Below are 21,721 nucleotides of genomic sequence, written 5' to 3' on the forward strand. Positions count from 1 at the left end.
GCATTACCTTGAGTGTTGTGAAGATCCCCCAGGAGATGGGGACTGCAGTTTATTAGGGTGCAGCCTCTGGGATTATGCAAAAGGGGGAGGGAATTTGAGAAATGTCATCAAGATCTGGATCCCAAAAGATAAGTATGATTAGGCACATGAACAACAGTTAAGAGACAGTTCAGAGACAAAGGGCCTCATTAAAAGGCTGGCTCTCCCGTAATGAAGGGGGGGCAGTACAGGACCGGCCCCCTTCATTCCGGGAGCACCGATTTTGAGATTCCCATCGCGGGACCCGGATCACATGCCTGGTAAAACCAGGCATGCTTTCCGGGTCCTGCGAGGGGAAGAGGGAGGCAATAACGGGCCAGATGTAAACAATATAAAATTAAAGTGCTAGTGGTGGCAAAAGAGGCAAATTATCTAATAACAGCAATTCATAACTGATATGTCAATCACATCAAAATACTTCAGACTAAGAATTTCTTTAACATTTAGAAATGAAGTATGATCAAACAGGATCTCAATACATATCAAGTATACACAATTACTAGTTTTATACTTCTACATGTTTCAGTTCTCTATCTTTCATCTCAAACTTTCTTCAGGAGGATTGCTCAATTGGTCACTTGAACTTTATGATTTAATCTAAGATCAATTATTCAAGATGAAAGCCATTAGTTGTGCTTCTAAAGTGGAAGTGCTGTTGGTAAAGGATAAAAACAAGGTATAAGTCCATTGAATGGTTAGATTACCTAGCAGTATGAATCTGCAAAATGCAAGAGGTAAAAGAAAAAGGTTTTTACCTTGCGTTAGAGTGGTCATAGTCTGAGTGGGGTACTGGGTTCTTCTATGATTCTCCAGTAGGACTTCAATCCCTACATGGGCACAGTCGTCTGAAAATACATATTAATTGTATTAGACTACCTAGACATACCCATCGCTGTCCTTGTTTCAGTCTCAAAAGGTTTTTGCAGGCCACAATTACAATGTATCACGAGAAAATTACTCAGCAACAGTTTTATACAGGAGAGTTACAACAAAATCAGAATTGAGAGAGTTACCTCTTAATCAACACTAACGACGGTAGATGTCCCGTGCTGTGAGGGATCTACAGTAATGTAGATGCACAGTAAAGCCTACACAAAAGGTTTCTGATTCTCTATTCCAAGAAAATGGACACAGTTCATAATCTCACACAAACGCTGTAACAATTAAATTTACAATGAGTCCATAAAATGAACACCAACGGGACTACTTACCTGTCCCAATAGGAGCTAAAAAATGTCTCAATCATTAAGGCGATCTTATGCACAGCCCAAACAGGTACAGAAATGTCCAAATGTTAGATTCATGGCCACCAAGTAGAAATAAATTAAAAGGGGAAACCTTTAGTGTATATCCCATTAGTAGCCTTTTTAAACAGGTATACTCTAGAAAATTAATCAATTCGAAATGCCCCTTTAACATGCATAAGGCTCTCTAGATGTCTATTCTGATTTATAAGGCACCTTTAGCGATAATGCATGGCAAGAACCTATTCTTAACTAAAAGCAGCATGTGCAAAAGATCCTACTGCTGTCACAGGAGTGCTCAGTCCACATAGTTGAAAAATAGTGGACCCGTGTGACGATCCTCGCGATAAAAAGTAAGTTAAACTCGTGGCAAAACGGCTTGTGAAATTCTCATCAGCAATTACAACTCCTCAGGTTGTGAATAATGAGGTAGTATCAAGGCGTATAAAAATACATCATAGACCGCTAAAAAAAACACAGCAGCACTAGCTGGGGCCATCTTTAATGGGGTAAACATATGATGATCAAACTTGAAAGACACAACATACTAGTTCTTTGTTAGTGTCCATTATTCAGAGGCAGCCAAGCGCACTATAGAAAAAGGCTCTCTAGTGGTGGAATAGAACATTACACTACTAAAAAAAAAAGCACTGGGAAAGTCCTATGATAGCACAATGGACTTCACAAGAAACGGCACAGCCCATTTTAACCCAAGTTCTTAAAACATTTTGAAATCTCTACAGCAATGGAACAAATCGGAGGGTACAGGCTCGACTGTGAAGAAGTCCAGTTCCAAATTACTATAGACAGAATAACGGGCCATTGCATCTTAGCTGGCAATTATTTGAGCTGGTCCACTCGATAGCCTCATTGAGGCCTCAGAGATCACTTTGTTTTTTTAAAATGAACGTTGTTCTTTTTGCAGGAATGTTTTATTTCTAATGGTTGGATTCTCCCCTTTAACCACTACAAGTAGCAGCCAACTGAAGTTCTCAAAGCCATGATTTGTATTAATAAAGTGCTTGACCATTGGGGCTTGTATTATCTTATTTTTGAAGAAAATGTTCTGTTCTGTGATTCAAGTTTTAATCTTACAGTTGGTCTTCCCTATGTAGTGTAGGCCACAAGGGCATGTGATCATGTACACTACATGGTCTGTATTGCAATTGGAAAAGGATGTCTGTATCCATGGCTTGTTCAAGCCCACATTCACCTCTTTACTTTTGCTTGTGAGTTTACACACTACACAATGTCCACAAGGATGGTGACCTACCACTGGAGGTAGACCCCATAGATGATGATACTTGTAATGGAGAGGTTTTTACTTGTGTATTTGCTTTGACTTACGCAATTTCCTATTGAAGTAGATTTTTTATAGGCAAAATGAGGGGTCTCAGGATTAGCCATCATAGTTTTCAACAGTTTCCAATGTTTCAATATTATATTACGTAGAGTCAGACTCTGATTAATAAATGTGTTAACACACACTATTCTATCATCCAACTGTTTTTTTTGGGTTTTTCTTCTAGGAGAGCCTCTCTGTTATTATTAAAGGCTTGTTTGGCTGCCTTTTTAATTCATTTTCTGGGATACCTTGTATTTCTCAATTTCTTTTTCAGGTGATGTACTTCTTCTTCATAGGCCTCTTTATTCAATCTATTCCGCTTTAATCTTAAAAATTGCCCGTATGGTAAATTATCTCTAAGGTGTTTTATGTGGTGAGATTTATAATGTAGAAGTGAATTTTTCTCTTTACTTTTGTGAAACGGTTTCACTGGGATTTTACCATTTTCATGATACAAAGTAAGATCTGAAAAGGTAATTGCATCTTTCTCGATCGTCATAGTCTTTCTTCATCATCTACAACAAGTTGAAGGCACAGCAATGAGGGCAACGATGGCCCCAAGTTTGGCCAATCTCTATGTTGAATTGTTCGAGAAACAATTTGTGTATGCACCAAATTCTTTCACCAAGTACATCAAGGCCTGGTCACAAAACATCAATGACGTTGTGGTCATTTGGCCAGGTTCGCAGGAGGCAGCACAAGAGTTTTTAGTGTGGCTCAACAGTCTGAATAGACATCTCCAGTTAACTATAACGATGGAGAAAGATGGATAACATTTAGAAACAATTTAACATCTACAAGTGTACTATTTTAATTTTCATGTTCATCATTTGAAATCTTGTATTTAGTGTGACCTAACTTGCATTGTTTTTGAATTGCAATACAATTAAATTTGACATTTGCTTTAGAAGTAATTGAATTAATTTAGCAAAGGTGTGCACAGAGCCACGGTTCCACTGATTGTGTGGAACCCACCAGTTCACTGTATACTTGATCTTGTAGCCTGAGATCTGCACCTGTAGCACCTGAGAATATCTAATATCATTGACACACAAATATATCCAACTTAATATAACTAACACCTGTGTGCCCCTCTGCACTGTCAATTGTTTCATTAATCAGTTGTTGGTCATTGTTGTTTTGAAAGTTTGATTTGATTATATGTTTATAATGGGGCTGCGTGGTTTTCTTAGTTTTTTACTGTTCTTGTTAACAATGAATTGCTGATGGTGTATATGTAGAAAATGGGTGGGAGTCATTATTGAAAATGTTAATTAGGAAAGAAATTGAATTTTATTGAGGTGCATGACATAAAATCATGAAGTATGCTTACTGTTTTCTAAATAAAATATGTATTAAAGAGCAGTAGAAATTTGATTTTATCTACAATGCTTTGTATCTATGTCTATATCTTTATGATTTATGGTGTGTGTTAAAGGGATTTTTGTGGTGATATAAAAATATGTTTGTTTTAAAAAGATTTTTTTTTGCTGGTGTAGTGTGACATTTAGTGTGTCCATAGTTAAAGGTTCTGACTACTGTGAGGGCTTCAATAAAGACTTTGGGGAAGTATCAGATGCAGAAATGCCCCCTGGGCTTTGGGCTGATTGCTATGCAAACTCATATTATGTAAAACACAGCATGTGTTAGGAAATGCCATTTTAGTACAGAAATTAGAGTTTGTAAAATTTTGAGATGTTTTATTTGAAGTTTACATGTGCAACAGTTTTAAATAGGAAACACTTTTTTTGTTTTAATGTTCTTGTTGCTGTAATGTTATTTGCTACAGAAATACTGGCAGCTGTCAATGGTAGTTTACTGGCCACACAGTCACGGACAGCCCTCTGATGACCACGAACATCTTAGATGTTCGGGGCATCTATGCCTATTTGTGTATTACAGGGTTGGTGAAAAGCAGCTTTTGGATGGCTTACAACTTTGGTGCCACTAAATGAAAATGCATGACTTTCAGAAATGTCATTTTAGACCTGATTCTGAATGGTGTTGGACAGTGTGGTGTTGTTTTGTCAAGAGGGAACAACATTAGAGGGGCCGTCCAAAAATATTGTAAAGGCTTATAAATGTGGTGCCATTTGACACATCTGCAGAAAAGTTTGCAAAAAGATTTTAGATCTAGTCATACATGTTTTTGCAAAGTTTGGTGAGATTTTGTGAAGAGCGGGCAAATTTAGAGTGGGGTCTCATCATTTTTAAATGGTTTATAACTTTTTTGACGTTTGGTGAATGTGGATAAAGGTTTTCAGAAAGATTATAGACCCAACCTTGAATGTTTGTGCATAGTCTGAATGGATTTTGTGAATTGGGGCTAAATTATATGACTATTGTATGTACATACATTTGGACAGTTTTGAAAAAATAAAACATGGGTGGATTTCCAGCAAAGTCGTGTAAGGAGCCTTGGCAAGGACCTGAAAGGATGATGATTTTTTGACTAGTCTTATAATGTAGGATACATTTGTTGTTTGGGTAGGGGGCCTGACCATCCACAAATGTAAATGTGTACTCAGATTTGCTTATTGGGGAATGCGGAATGGCTGATGCCTATGCTCCATGGATTTGGAGGCTTGCCATGGTTGCAAGCCATGAGAAGTGGCCGTTGGTTACATTATTATGGCATAGTGGGTACGGAACTAGGATCCAAGGTAGGTGCACTGAATAATAGGGGTTTGTTTCAGCTGCAGTCATGGTGGAGCCTTATGGCATAGACAATTGAATGATAATTTCCATCATCGGCATGCACTGCTGATAACAACAGACAAAAATATGTTTCTTACGGGAGCTTTATAGTTCTTTCATGTATGTGAAGAGTGGCCCATCTAAAGTTCTGTTTTAATGTGTGGGAACATTAATTATGATAAATTATGTGGTGCAAGTTTCCTGAAATGATGTGGATGATGCGTATTAGAAATTGCAATGGCACTGCACAAATTAAATGCTTGCAGCTCATGTCTTCTGTGTATGAAAAATGGCTGCACGTTGAGTAGATGATTCTCCTAGTGTGATGTCACAAATACTTCATGATTTGTTGATTTTGACAATAATGTCTACTTTACATGCTCCAGTTTTCCATCTGTTAATGTCTAAGTGCTCTGAACAATAAAAATTCTCTCTTTCAAAAATGGGCTGCATGTTTGAAAGATCTAATCCAAGAATAAATGTACTCTAACAATAGCACCATATCCTAAAACTACACAACACTTTTATGTATATGCAAAATGGAACTAACAATAATATTTTAAGGAAGAAATATTAGGAACCAAACACGTATAGATTGTCTGTCTACTATGAATTGTTTATGCAACAAACAGAATTATTTTTAATGGGTATTATATCTTTAATTGTTTCAAAATATTTCAAATATTTTCAAACAGCTGAAGAAGTTATTCCTTCCCGGTTGGACATTTCCAACATGTCCGATCACGATAGTACCAGCAGTGATGATGTTGCAATTTGGTTTTTGAATTCATTGCCGCTGAGGAAGAAGGCAACTCACATGAATAGCTCTGCTGAGAGTTGGCACTTCTTTAAAGATAGAAAACAATGTTCCATGGAAGAGGCGGAGGAGGAACTTTGCACATTCTGCAACAAAGTTCTACGCCGTGGGACTCCAAATGTTCCGTCTCAAAGCTTGGGGACATTAATCATGATGAGTAATTTGGTGCAAGTTTTCTTGAAGGATGTGGATGATGCGTATTGGAAATTGGACAAGATGGTCTGGCCAATACTGTGTTGCAGTCTTTTTTGATTTATATGTGGTCTTATATCTTTACTGTAGCTGTGAGCTCTGGTTGTGCATAATCAACCTGCACCTAGTAACGGTGCTCCTAGCAACAGCTAGATTTTTCAAACATTTGCAGCATTGGCACACTCTATTTGAAAAGTTATTAGACATTCTAGAGAGGTGGTTTAATTTTTTGTGGCATTGTCTTTTTAGAGTTGTCATTTTAGTTATTTTATATTTTCGTCACCAGTTGGATATTTGAATATGTGTAACATTGATCAGGAAAACACTAAGACTTTGCCCTTCTAATGTTTTGTGAGAAAGCTTGGGAACATCAATCATAACTAATCATGTTGGGTGAGTGTCCTGGGATGATGTGTACTGGAAATTGAACAAGATGGTCTGGTAGTCTTTCAAACAAAGGGTATTCAAACACTGGCAGCACTGGAACACTCAATTTGAAGAGTTATTAGAAATGCTTGAGAGGTTCAGAGAGGAGGCTTTTCATGAAGTGTTTACAGGTGTGGTTCTCCTATATGCAGTAGTAGCACTTGGATGAGCGAGAGGTCTCTCTAGGATCGTTTCATCCACTTCATTCTGCGGTGCTAATAGTGTATTTATTTGATTGAAGATACACCAGCATTTCAGAACTGAGAAAAGAAAAAAAAAGTGGTGGGAAGAATCTTGGGAACATTATTTATTTGTTTAATTATTGATTTATACACTTATAATGCGGCAGAGCCTGCATGCATCATGGCGCAAGAAGAAAGAACAAGATAAAGATAGAGAGGGTGAGAAAGCCAACACAGAAGAGGACAAGAAAGGCACATTATTGAAAAATAAGCGTTTTCAATTTCTTTCTAAAACTCAATAGATTTGAATCCAACCGCAGTTATTTTGGGAGTTTATTCCACCTTTTATTAGCATGCACCGCAAAAGTTCTGCGAAAGTCTTTTGATCTTTTCTACTATGGCTCCAGCAAATACGCCCCATTGCTCGACCTTGTAGTTCACCCTGAAAAGTATGCAACTAGACCCGCTTTCAGGTACGCATTACCATAAAGAAATGTATGGGTCAGTGTCAGTGCTTTAAACTGAATGCATACTTTCACAGGCAGCCAGAGTAGACTCCTTCTGTGTGCCGAAATAGGCTTATGCCTAGAGACGTTCTTGACGATCTGCACGGCATCATTTTGTAGCACCTGCAGGGGTCTCAGTCCGTTAGTGCTGATTCGAACCATGAGTGTGTATCAATAATTTAACTAGGTGCTATGAGTGCACGCACCAGTGTAGCACAGTTAGCTTAGTTAATCTCAGAAGTCTGAGAAAATATTGGGTTTTATTGATCACATTATTAATGTGAGCGTCCAGGTTTAAAGATGATTCAAAGGTGACAAGAAGCGTTTTAACCGTATCCACCACCTTGCTGACATGTTGTTCAATCACAAAACCTTTATATTAACAATCCAGTTTAGCTCTAACCTGAGGTGAGCCAAAGAGCATAAACCCGGTTTTACTAGCATTTAGGCACATGCCATTATTAGTCATCCAGTTCTGGATTTTGGTATATACCATGTTTATCCTCTCACTGTCTATTGTGTGAGAGCCACTCAACTCGAACACAAGCTGAGTGTCATCAGCATAATTGGTAAAGTGTACTCCTAATCCTTCAAGGAGATAAGAAAGAGGGTGGCAGAACACGTTCAAAAGAGAAGGAGACAAACATGCGCCCTGTGGAACTCCACATTTTAGCACGTTGTCAGATGCGGAAATATTTCCCCAAACGATCTGAGAAACTCGCTTAGATAAGAAAGAGTTAATCCAGGTTATTGCTTTGGATGAGTAAATACCAGCCCCTCTCATGTTCATCAGGAGCTTGTTGTGGTCGACAAGGTCAAGGGCTGCTGACAAGTCCAACAACAGCGGCAGCCCCAGCTTGCCCTTATCCATAATCCGAAGCATCTCAGATTGCATGTTCAACAGGGCACTTTCAGTTACAAAAAAAGGCTCTGAAGCCTGATTGCTGAGGATGAAGTGCTCCAGATGTGTCCAAGACTACCTGCAATTGAGACACAGACACTTTATCCAGCACCTTAAGTAAGAAAGGAACATTCGTAATAGGTCTAAAGTTTGAAAATATCTTAGGGTCCAGTCCTGAATCTTTTAATAATGGGGTGACCGAAACCGTTTTCAGGGCATTCGGGACCTGACAGTCTCTTAAACTGGCATTGGTAAGGTGCACAAGGAAAGGCAAAAATAGATACTTATTGGCCAGAATAACTCTAGAAGGAAGCGTGTCTCCCATGTAGTTAGTAGGCCTAATTTTTTCAAAATGTCAGTCAGGGATTCACTGGACGTGTCAGAAAAGTAAAACGAGTGTTCATTATCATTAAGATGGCTACTAAACATTTCTGAACTGCACAATTTATCCACAATCTGAGCCTGTGGAGTAGTTATTTTCCACACAAAGGTTTGTTTTACTTGTACGCAGTCAAGAGTGCCTGGGGAGAACGTTTGGAACATAACCTTAGGTTTCTTGAGTTCCTGTAGAATTTGAACATGTTTCTTAGAATTGTTTTCAGCCTGCGATATTTACTTATCAAAAGAAGTTTTTTTAACAAGTAAGATCTCAGTGTGATACACTTTTTCTAATATTTTCCATTTGGCTCTATTGGCCGGGGATTGGTCCTTCACCCGGTCACGTTCTGCGTTTCTTTTTTCTTTTTTATGGTCCTGAAGAGCATCCGAAACCGCTTTCTGGTCGTAGATCTTTCCCTGACTTTCTTAGAGGTCATAGAGGCTATACGATTCAATAAATCTATAAAGAGTCTGTTGTACTCCAGGACAAAATTGTCAGGGGAGTCTGAATCCGAGGTACCTTGCATAAGGATTGTTAAACAGGATTCTAGATATTTTTGTCAATTTTTTTTTACATTCCTGCTTAGGACAGTGAAAGAGGAGTTCTTTTTATGAACTATGGGAGTCAGCAAGGTCAACTGAAACACAACGAAACAATGGTCAGACCAGATGCAGGGCTGAACCAACGGCACGCTCAATACCAGATTCCTACTCATGACCCAATCTAACACATTCCCTAGTTTATGTGTAGGGTCCGTACTGTTGTGTATGGTGAATCCGTTAGATTCAAACAAGTAGACTAAGAGGGAAGCCACTGCATCCAGTTTGTCTCCAAATCACCTATTAAAGTCCCCCAAGACAATAGATGAAACATTTGGTTTATGGAGTGAGGATAGAATAGCCACCAAGTCGTCCATAAATGAAGGGTTATCGTGTGGGGGTGATATAGCATGATGATATTCAAACAATTATTGGGGGTAGGTGTTATCTTAATAAGAATAATTGCACATCCTTTGCATGAAATAGGCGTTTGGAAAAAATGTAGGGAGGTGCGTGCCATAATAGCTTCCCCCCCTCCCTGACAACCTTCTCTGCTCTGACCAAAAAAGGTATAGCCTGGTGGAGTGGCCAAGTCGACATTAGGGGCCACTACAGTCTAGACACGAGGTATCAGTGAGCCCCAAAATATCAACTTGCTGTGTTTCCAGGTAGTCTCTGACATCTATAGCATGTTTGTCCAGAGATCTGGTGTTCAGAAGTGTCATGGAGATATGGGCTGTATCCTTCCTAATAAGAGCTCCTTCAAGCCTTTACAAGCTGTCTGACGATGGTAGCACATTTTGATTAAGGGTCATAGTAGCGGTCAAAAAAGAGGTACATTTGAAAGATCAAGGAAAATTCCAACTGGGGCCAGCACCGGCGCGTTGTGCGGACTCGTGCAGACTCCCTTGACCCTGATGCGCGGTACTGACGCGCCTGAAAGTTCACTAAATGTAGTCACGGACTACAGTCCTGATCGGACTTGTAGTTTCAAGTGCTTGCTACGTTGTCTGATGCAGCGCAAGGACTAAAACTAAATCAGTGTGAGAGAAGTGCCCAAACATACACTAGCAACATAGGTGGATAGCACAAATAAAGTCAAACTTTGCTCACAGATCAAGCAGATTTTAAATGACGGTCAACTCTGAAGTTAAAACAGGTATGCAATATGCAGTATGAAGCAGCCAGCAGCTTTGAGAACAGTGTAAAGTCGCACAGTGATTGGTTAGAAGTAGGAGGTGAAACTCTTTCCCAGGCACAACACAAGGGAACATAACCTAATTACATGTTGCTAACAGAAGCAGGTTCTGTGCGTGGAAGGGGTAGAATTCCGCATAGGGATGGGCTATGAATGAGAATGCTCAATCTAGTCCCACACATTCAGCAAGTGAAACATAACTATAGGTTCTGCCCATGTTCTTACAACTAACAAACACAAGGTCACAGCCCTGTTGAGAAAAAGACTATGTTCAGAGACTTGCACAGGATACAGTCATTCAAACAGAAGAAGCAAATTGCCCTGTGTAGGAAAACATCAGCTCAAGAGTGGCGACACATACAATGTATAGTGTAAGCTCTGAGCACATGGAGAACTTAGTGTACAGGACTAAAGAAGATTCAAAGGCCATAGCTCAACACAGAAGATGCAATAAAAGTCCTATATCAATTAGAACACATCATTGAATTACAAGAATGATTTTAGCTACCATAGCACACATATGTAAGAGGTGAAACATACATAATCCAGATAGGTGCAAAGTCCCAGAACAAAGAGCCTAGGACCACAGCACATGAGTTCATGCATATAAACCATGGAAAAGGAAAGACAAAAGCTACATGTTTGCAATCAGAAGTTGTAATAGTATGCTTCCGGTTGACGGAGCTTGAACTGACAGAACGGTCAGATGGTGCCAAAATCTGAGAACAGGGTGCAAAAATACAATTGTTGCCACACTATTCACAACTCGCAATTTCACTGGTGAACAATTAACAAAGTGTCCCACCCCAGAAAGTTCAAAGGAGCTCCACCAATTGAACGCCAAGGATTATATTAAACCTAATAAAATGTTGATTATGCAATCATAAGTCTAGGAAACTAAAATGGTACCATTATGAAGTCATTATTATGAGGTAGCTAAAAGAATGATCACAATAAATAGGATCGGCCAATAGGGCTAGGCATTGTAGCTTCCTCTGTAGAGCAATCCTGATTGACCAATCAGTGAATAGTATTTTTAAAGTATACTGAAACAATGTTTTGCTATGTCACGCTACTTTCTACTATAAAACACCACCATTTTGTTTTGTTGTTGAATGTTTTCCGATTGTTCCCAAACGTGGTTCTATGCAATATACTTTCATTGTTTCTTGCTCCTGTGCACTTTATTGACTCATTTGGATTATTTGTATTATTAGCTTTTAGGTTTTATCCTACAAGATAAAGGACATAACCCTGAAACGTTTCAGTGTTGTGTAATTGAAATAGTCAGAAATAATGAAAGAGGAAGAAATATTGTGCTCCAAAAAGAACAAAAATTGATCTTTATTTACAAACGCACCTACCAGGGATCAACAAACAGATACAATGGTTTAGCTCAGAGTAGAGTACTGTTTTTGGGAACATATTCAAGTAGAATGAGATATATCAGCAAATTGTGTGTTCTTAAAGAAAACTCTTTGTTTCCATTCAGGATGTGACATGAGTATAAGAATGCAGGAGGAGACAGCATATGAATAGATGGATCAGGAAGATCAGATATACTCTGATATGTCTGCCAATATGGACACAGTGTAGAGTAAGGAATTAGTCTATATGCGTCATCGCATGAGGATGTATACATAGTGGAATATGACATACAACAGCTGATATGATTGGTTATCTTAGAAAAATTACAACCACAGTCCTGTGGAGGGCCGATTGCAGAATGTATTTCAAGCACTGAAGGATTGAGGATCTGCCTATGCTTAATGAAGTAAGTTTACCACATTTAAAAGATGCAGGCTCTACATTGACTGCGTTTTTCATATGGTAATAAACTGAATGTGTAAAAAAGACACATGTGCTATAACAGATTGTTGATCAAATAAAATGTGACCTATATGGTCTCCTGCTAGTAGGTGAAGGACAACAAATGTAAACACCTGAAATACAGAGGAAAAATAGAAGAACATTTCTTAACTACATGTGAGTGAATTTCATTTTTTTCAAAAAATTGATATACAAAGTTGAAATAATTCCACACAAGCGTTTTTGTAAGAAAACATATTTGCTTGTTGTAAATTGGATGGAGTTTATTATTTGTGAGGATGTGCAATCAACAAACAATGTGATAATTGCAAATGAAATGTGAACAAATTAAAATCATTCCATGAAGTGCTATGAACTAAAGTGTAGTATAGTACAGATTACAGATATCCCTCCCCTAAATGCCTTGACACCTTCACTAATGCATTGCTTTGCTTTGGACTCAGCCTTTATCCTTTTTAATTAGAATGTTAGGGCTTGTAGTGGGCGTGTTGTTAAGGACCAACCTGCCAAAATAAAACTTTCATCCATGATTTCCAGGAATGATTGGGCAAGGCTTGGTGACTTTATGATTTGTGAGAGGTTGGAAAGTCACCATTATCACTAGTGATTGATTTTTTTTGTTCATTCAAGGGAGATTGGTAAGGTTAGGGAATATTTTCCCATCCAGCCATTGGAGTTAAATGGGCATGCACGAAATATTTTCAAATGGATCAACTTGTTGAACCATGTTGCCAAACACAATATTCATGCATCCATTTCAGATAACATCTCTGCTATATGTGATGATCATTCTGGTGATAAGACAATTTTGGAAGATTATAAGAAGTTAAATAGAAATGTAATCACTTTTATCTCTGTCTGCCCTAGAGAAATGAAGAAATGAGTTACGATGAAGTGCGAGTGGTATGACAGTGCCTGTTATAAGGCTAAAAGGGATATTGAGCTTTGTGTGAGACCCTCATTGGGGGTAGATAAACATACATTACGCTCCTTGAGATCTAAATACAAAGGGCTAATTCTTTCTAAAAAAAGAAATTTTGTCAAAGAGAAGTGGCTCTTATTACATAATGCTTTGCAAATGGGGAACGTTTGTCTTTTTTGGAAACTGGTCTCAAATAAAGAGCCGAATGTGGATATGGATATACAATGTACCATTGGTGGGAATGCCTGGTGGTGTCATTTTTCAAGATTATATTATGTGGAACGCACCCCAGGACCTAATGCCTTTTAATTTATTTAAGCATGAGGTGGAAATTTGGGCACCAGTACTTTGCTAAATCTTTAATATAATGTTAAGTAGGCTGTGAAATACCTGTATCCTGGAGAATGGCCACAATCTTGCCAGTTTATGAAAAAGGAGGTGAGGACCTTGCAGCTAATTACCGTCAAATTTCCCTTTTGGACAGTGATGGCAAACTTTTGGGGAAACTAATACTTAAGCAGCTGCAGGATTGGGTTGATCGTGACAATATAATAAGTCGCTTTCAGGCAGCGTTTACTCTAATATGGGCACAATGGACCAATGATTCTTTCTTTCGATGCTCATTTAAAAGTATACTGTGTTAAAAAATATGTTATCTCTGTGTGGTTTTATTAGATTTTAGGACTGCATTTGATTCGGTTTCAAGAGATATTTTGTGGCAGATCCTGTTATCTCATAATGCGCCTTTTGATTTGGTTTCAATTATTTCCTCTCTTTATTCAGCTAATAAAGCAAGTGTATGCTATGGCCTGGTGGTGAGATGACTCAGACGTTTGATGTGCATAGGGGTGTTAATCAGTGCTGTGTCCTGGCACCACTTATTTTCAATATTTACTTACATGAGATCATTGATGCATGGATGAATTGGTGCCAGGATCCCCCTAGGATGGTTTCTGATGGACATCCTGCTTTATTTTAAGTGGATGATGCCATCCTACTTGCTACTACTCAAAGGGACTGAGAAGGACCTCATCTATCTTCCTGAATAAATGCAAGTATTTGTGCTATAACCTGAATACTGAAAAGTCAAACGGAATGGTTTTTAAACCTACTTTTGCTAAAGGTAAGCCACTATTCATAGTGTGTGTGATTCTGTCATTGGGAAATAACAACAGGGCAAATTGTGGCTTGCTTAAGCAAGAAAAAAAATTATTATTATCATCCCTAACCGTAGGGGTATAGTGGTGCACAAAAGATGGTTAAACGGGGAAAAGATACTTAAATTAGCAGTGTACAGTTGCCCTAAATAATAGTGAAGTTTGGAAAGTCCAAAAGGGACGCTAGATAGGGAGATGTTCTGACAAACGGCAACCACCCATCAGGTTCTAAGTTGCTTAGAGAGGAAAAATATATCTCTTAGTGATGACTCAAGCGCCTAATAGCTAACATGAATGGTGTAAGGGCAATGGGATTTCCAAGTTCATACTTTATTAACCCAAAATGTCTCAAAATCCTTTTCATGCGGGTGGTTGTTTGAATTGAAAAAAAATATATGTATATATAATGATAAAAAGTATGATTTGAACAAAAACATTTGATTTAAAAACAATATCACTTTGTTTCGCACTGAAGGTGCTGGGAACCCATTTAGTGCTGGGTTGTGGTCTTTAGTGTCTTGAAATCCCCTCCTCGTCTCAGAGATATCATAAAGTGTTGTGGAGGGGCCACAACAGGTCAGGTCGACCGGTTTCGGTGGTTATAGGCGGTTGAGAACCATCTTCTTCAGGACATAGGGTGCCTTCATATAGTGACCAAATCACTTGCTGTAGTCGTGGGTAGGATAACATACACAGCATAAACAGGCTACACAGAATCCTGTATTTGGAAACATAATGAAACATTGCAAAAGAGGACATGGATAACCTCTAATTGCAATGTTGCATAGCAGAATATTCCAGAACATTCACAATCATGTCTCAGTGGCTGTTTTGCTATATAAAAGGTGCATGTGCTCTTTTTTAGTTTTGAGCATGGCCACCTAGTAGTGGCTTGATTAAAAACCTGTAGAACCATTAGCCCAGGACACCAGGATAGAGGGAGTGCAGGGGGTAGGGGGCCGGTGAGGGAGATTACTGTGGAACGGCTCTGGGAGTGGAGAAAAACTCCACGGAGTGGATGGTGCCAAATTGGACACTGAAAAGGTCAGGGCTCAGGAAGAAGTGCAAGGGGTGGGAAAAAAAGGCATCCTACCTTAGTGTAGTCAGGGAAGCATGATCTCCACAAGGATAGAGTCATGGATATTCATGCCGCGGCACTGGTTCTATATACAAAATGAAAGAACGCTAGTTGTGGTGGGCGGCGAAACAAATGTAAAGTGGAAATGTTAAATTTTCCTGGGGAGAGGAGCACTTACCGGGTCTGCGATGCGCGCCGGCACGGGCTGTGTTCAGAGGCATCAGAATCCGAACACGGAAGGGGCGGAAGGGAAGGAAGCTCCTTCCACGTGTGACACATTGTTGGGGGCGTGGCTTAGGCGGCTAAGTCCAATGGAAAGTCCGGGCTGGGGGTGTGTGTACGTGTTGCCTGGCCTTGTCCAATGACTATGAATCTAGCCAGGGGTGTGTGTATGATGGTAAAAGGGCCTCCAGGGGGTGGGAACTGTACAGTATGCAAGGTCCGGTGTCACGGGCAGATCTGACTATGTTGTTGGAGCTGAATCAGTGATAGGCCAGCCAGCGTATTGTGTGAGTACAATTAGATGCCCAAACGGCACGGATTGGAATGCTGGCCTACAAAAAAATGGGGCGTCGGGAGTAGGTTCAGTAGGGGGAAGTGGGGCGGTGAGGGGAAAAAAGGGGGGAGTGAAAACAAGAGAGGAGGGGGAGGGGGAAGGAGGAAGGGGGGTTGTGGGGTTGGTAGGAAAAGGGGTAGATGCCCACTTACACGAAGTGTTTGGTCTGACATACATACCACTGCTTTATTCTACAACAGAAGAAGGGAAACAAACATTACAGGCATATCACTGTGTATGCAACAAAAAAAAAAATAATAATCATAATGCGTATTGTCTGTGCCCGTGAGTTAGTGCTGAAGGCAAAAGGCACGCAACCTGTAAGGAAAGAACACATCGCATGTATAGTAGAGACACGTGTGAAACGGAACACACAACATGCGGTGCATTGTTGATTCAATTCACATCTAATAGGAGTAAGGTGTTCCGAGCATGATGTAGTGTATGCGGCAGAAAAATGCATGGCTTAGTGCTGTAGCACTGCAAGCTCCTGCCATTGCATTGCTTCGTTCAGACCTCGATTACATGTGTTCAGGAGGAAAATCCACTTTTGTTCTTGTGTGAACAACATGGCGTGGTAGTTTCCTCCCCGCTTGGGCCGTTTGATCTTTTCAAGGATTGTCCATTTGAATGACTCGGCTGTGTGACCTTCTGCCAAAAAATGAGGGACCATTGGTGCTGTTATTTTCTTTGTTCTAATACATGATCTATGGTCAATCATTCGTTTTTTGACTTCACGGGCTGTCATTCCAATGTACCGTAGATTGCATGGGCAAGTGATCATATACACTACTCCTCTCGTGTTGCAATTAGTGAAAGTTTTTTGTACCCATGGAGTCGTCCAGCCAATGTCAATGGTGGTGCTGCGGGCAGTTTGGGTGCACATGGTGTTTGCCATCTGGGTCACTAAGAGATATATTTTTCCTCTCTAAGCAACTTCGAACTTGATGGGTGGTTGCCGTTTGTCAGAACATCTCCTATCTAGCGTCCATTTTGGACTTTCCAAACTTCACTATCTATTTAGGGCAACTGTACACTGTTAATTTAAGTATCTTTTCCCCGTTTAACTGTCTTTTGTGCACCACTATACCCCTACGGTTAGGGATGATAATAATAATTTTTTCTTTGGCTTAAGCAAGCCACAATATGCCCTGTTGTTATTTCCTGGTTTTCGCACAACTGTTACCAGTTGTTGGGCTTGATTAACTCAAGAAAAAGAACGGGTGGACCCACCTCCGCCCTTTCGATAATTCACTGCCAATAGGTCACCTCTAGAACCTCTACCCCCACCCACACCCAGCACTATCCACCCCCCCGGGCCACCCCATCTCTGGGCCCATACGTAACTGAATCGCCTTTTGTTCCAACTGTGTCAGAAGGCCATTACCTAGCATTTGCAGAGGATCTCATAGATGGTATTTTGGCCAATCCTTCATTATTAGCGATTGATCTAACACCCAATACCAATGGAAATACAGATGAGTGGAATGAGATAGAAATCCTCAGAAAGAAGATCATTCGATCAGAACTCCATGGGGCACTAATGACTGAGTATCTAAGGGCGCATGGTGCCCCCAATGGGCTAATTATTCACATTGAACCACGGATCTTCCTAGACAACATCCGATTCAGGAAAGATTGGTCTTTTATTGCAAATAAGTGCACTCAGGACTGGCTTATTTTAATCATTAACACAGCCAAGGCAGTAACCCGACAAACTGATTGTTGAACTCACACAAAGAAGTGATACCCTGAAGAGGAAGATTGCAATAGAGACATAGGGCCTCATTACAACCCTGGCGTTAAGGGGTTAACGGCGCCGTAAAAGGCTGCGGCGCTGTTAAACCCTTAACGCCCGATTCACACTTTAACGCCTGCTTTTTGCAGGCATTAAAGTCCAACCCGCTAAGGGACCTTGGTGCTAATTACGGCACCGTAATTTACGGTGCCGTAATTAGCACCTTCCCCATTCCCATTGAGCCCTGTGGGACAAAAATGGGAATGGGGAAGGGGCCATGGTGAATGGGGATTTACCGCCCCGCCAACCTTGGAATGGGGCGGTAAATCCACCATCCACCATGGCGGAATCCGACATTGACCATGGTGCTACTAGCACCATGGTCCAACGCCAGGGTTGTAATGAGGCCCATATACAGCAAAACTGTCCCTACTAGAAACTTCTTTAAAATAATTTAAAGATACCAACCTAAACAAAAAAATTCTTAAATTAAAGAAGGACCTACAAAACCTCACACATGTGAACTAAAGAATACTTCACAGACGAGGCAAGGCAAGCAAGACGAGACGCAGCACAACTGCGCTTTCAAAGTTCACAGAGAAGTCAGAATAGATCATGTTCCAACTCCAGTACAAACTCCAGCAACAGCTCAGGCAGTTATGGACGTCAAGGCCAAAGAGTCAAATTCACCACTCCTGCGCAACACAAAAATACTGTGCTTCCTTTTTTAGGCCAACCTGGCAGACGACAACGCAGACCCAGATGGAAAACACTGCAACAACCTACGGTGGTCACTCGCAGCAGAGGACAAGCAATAATGCCTTTACTACCCTGATTGTTAATCAATCCAGTCACCACCTGACAAAATCAAAAGAGGAGATTCTACAAAAGGGTCTATAATTCATACCAGCAGCCAGATATGATCCTTTTCAAACCCGAATCGAGTGCACTCAACTGCTGAGGAAGATCCCACTGCAACAATTTTTAGAAGACAAACCGAATATACAGCAGGACACCACAGGCCTGAGACCGCCATCACAATTTTGCGTACCTTTGAGCGCCTACACGACTGAATCTATTACATTTGAACAAGCCTTGATGAAAAAAACTGACAGAAATAGAAGTGAATATCTTGTTTGTACATAAGGACTGTACCAAAGACCAACTGGAAGCACTATCATCCTTGGCGAAAAATGAAAACATAACCATAAAACCGGCGGATAAGGGATGCGCGATTGTCATTCAAAACACCACAGATTACACCAAGATGGTTGAAGCCTTAGTGAACGATAATACTAGTTACCATCTCCTCTGGAACGATCCAACAGCTGTATACAGGCCTTAATAGCTCCTCTTATAGATGAAGGAGAAGCAGAGGGTTATGTGAGCCCGAGAGAAGCATCTTTCCTGATACCAAAACATCAGAGGACTCCAGCCCTATATGCCTTACCGAAAATACATAAAGGCATTTTTCCCATACCTGGCCGCCCAATTGTTTCAGGAATACAATCAATCCTAGAACCTCTCAGCCAATATGTAGACTTCTTCATCAAATATGAGATTCCTAAAATGAAATTGTAAGTGAAAGATTCAACAGCCATGCTTATTCTCCTTGACTCTCTGCCTTTCAACCCTGAACAAGACTGGCTAGTCACCATTGACATAGAATCACTCTACACCAGAATTCCACAACAAGAAACCCTGGAAATGCTTGAAGATCTATTGGACTCAGGCATTGATCTCCATGGGGTACCATCAAGCTTCATCCTATCCCTGGCCGAGATAGAATTAACAAGGAACTTTTTCATGTTCAATGATCAATTCTTTCAACAAGTCTCAAGTACCACCATGGGTGCGACTTTCGCACCCAGTCTGGCAAACCTATATGTCAACTCTTTTGAAAACCGGCACATCTATCCAGCAACTAATCCATTTCAGGACAAACTGCTAACCTGGTGTCGCTATATTGACGACATCTTTGTCATCTTTAGAGGCACCGAAGAAGACGTTAAGGCATTCCATGACTAGATCAATAGACAGAACATTCTCATCCGGTTTACGATGGAAAAAGATAGGGCACCAACCCATTTTCTAGATTTATCTGTTACAGCTTCAGAAGGAGGACTCATCTCAAAAGTATATCGAAAAGCCACTGACAAAAACGCTCTATTGACGTATTCCAGTTACCATCCACAATCCCTGAAGGACAATCTTCCGTTTGACGCCTCTGTAGCAGAACTGGTGAGTACATCAATCAGGCCAAAATCCTCAAAAACCAACTAGTCCAACACGGGTATCCGAAGAAGATCATACACAATACCTATAAAAGGGCCAAACACATACCTCGCTCGTGCACACTTGAGCAACATCACAAGCCAACAGAAGACAAAATAATCACAGCAGTATTCAGTTACTCGCCGGCATTCAACAAAATAAAGAAAGGAATCAAATCCATATGGTCAATCCTGAATACAGGTACATCAAATATAGCACCACCGCGCTTCACGCTCAAAAGAAGACGAAATTTGAGAGATACCCTTGTCAATACAATACGACCAGAAGCTGATACAGCACGAGCCACGCAGAACACCTTATGGTACCAAGCCCATCCTATGGGCCACAGTCCGTGTGGACAATGTTCCATGTGCACCCAAACTGCCCGAAGCACCACCATTGACATTGGCTGGGCAACTCCATGGGTCCAAAAAACTTTCACTAATTGCAACACAAGAGGAGTAGTGTATATGATCACTTGCCCATGCAATCTACGGTACATTGGAATGACGGCCTGTGAAGTCAAAAAACAAATGATTGAACATAGATCATGTATTAGAACAAAGAAAATAACAGCACCAATGGTCCCTCATTTTTTGGCAGAAGGTCACACAGCCGAGTCATTCAAATGGACAATCCTTGAAAAGATCAAACGGCCCAAGCGGGGAGGAAACTACCACGCCATGTTGTTCACACAAGAACAGAAGTGGATTTTCAGCCTGAACACATGTAATCAAGGTCTGAACGAAGCGATGCAGTGGCAGGAGCTTGCAGTGCTACAGCACTAAGCCATGCATTTTTCTGCTGCATACACTACATCATGCTCGGAACACCTTACTCCTATTAGATGTGAATTGAATCAACAATGCACCGCATGTTGTGTGTTCGTGTGTTCTGTTTCACATGTGTCTCTACTATACATGCTGTGTGTTCTTTCCTTACAGGTTGCGTGCCTTTTGCCTTCAGCACTAACTCACGGGCACAGACAATACGCATTATTATTATTATTATTACTATTTTTGTTTTAATACACAGTGGGCCTCATTCCGAGTACGGCGCTAACCAATGGCGCTATTAACGCCTTGGTTGACCCCGTACCCGGACTGGCAGCGCCTTGGTGGATGGCGGAATTACCGCCCCATTCCAAGGTTGGCGGGGCGGTAATTCCCCATTCACCAAGGCTCTTCCCCATTCCCAAATGAGCCCCCATAGGGCTCAATGGGGATGGGGAAGATGCAAATAACGGTGACCGTTCATTACGGTCACCGTTATTGGCTTGGAGGCCCCTTAGCGCCCTCGACTTTAATACCTGCTCAAAGCAGGCGTTAAAGGCGAGGGCGCAAAGGGAACTCGGAGTATGGCGGTAAGGGATTACCGCCACCGGTCTCGTTACCGGTGGCCGCTATCCCTTACCGCCATACTCGGAATGAGGCCCAGTGATATGCCTGTAATGTTTGATTCCCTTGTTCTGTTGTAGAATAAAGCAGTGGTATGTATGTCAGCCCACACACTTCATGTAAGTGGGCATCTACCCCTTTTCCTACCAACCCCACAACCCCTCCTTCCTACTTCCCCCCTCCCCCTCCTCTCTTGTTTTCACTCCCCCCTTTTTTTCCCCTCACCCCCCCCACCCTTCGGAACCTACTCCGGTCGCCCCATTTTTTTGTAGGCCAGCATTCCAATCCGTGCCATTTGGGCATT

Source organism: Ambystoma mexicanum, chromosome 10, assembly GCF_040938575.1.
Source record: "Ambystoma mexicanum isolate Mex_15411 chromosome 10, UKY_AmexF1_1, whole genome shotgun sequence".
NCBI classification, from domain to species: domain Eukaryota; kingdom Metazoa; phylum Chordata; class Amphibia; order Caudata; family Ambystomatidae; genus Ambystoma; species Ambystoma mexicanum.